This window comes from Penaeus monodon, chromosome 33 (genome assembly GCF_015228065.2).
Source record: "Penaeus monodon isolate SGIC_2016 chromosome 33, NSTDA_Pmon_1, whole genome shotgun sequence".
NCBI lineage: Eukaryota > Metazoa > Arthropoda > Malacostraca > Decapoda > Penaeidae > Penaeus > Penaeus monodon.
In genome coordinates this window covers 35,150,854-35,151,162 of record NC_051418.1, presented here as the reverse complement: position 1 = coordinate 35,151,162, position 309 = coordinate 35,150,854, and the positions used below count along the sequence as shown (strand labels likewise).

At 46.9% G+C, this 309-nt stretch overlaps 1 protein-coding gene across 1 annotated transcript in view; it reads left to right on the top strand.

Annotated features, from left to right (window-relative positions):
* Positions 1-171: 171 nt before the first annotated feature.
* LOC119594426 (uncharacterized protein DDB_G0290685-like) overlaps positions 172-309 on the top strand; it is a gene marked incomplete in the record, with an annotated part of 4,092 nt that continues 3,954 nt past the window's right edge. The window contains 1 exon segment of the mRNA XM_037943487.1: positions 172-309.

Genomic DNA, 309 nt, shown 5'->3' with positions numbered 1-309 from the left:
TGTTATTACCAATAGCTAAGACAATACAATAATACCTCTACCCATAGAACCAAAGAAAGAAGAGAAAAAAAAACCCATCACGCCGCCAAGAATCCCGTCCACAGCAAAAGCAAACAGGAAAGCCCATAATCAAAGGAAACGTGATAAAGGCCGACTGACGGCTACAGTCCCCCTGTCCCTCACACCCTGAGTCCGCTGAGTATACTGAGCTGTGGACCAAGTTCAGTACCCTCGTCTCGTTGCGAATCAAAAGCGAGGTGTGAAATACGAGGTAGTTTGGTAGTCACCGCGACGTAAGAGGGTTGAACA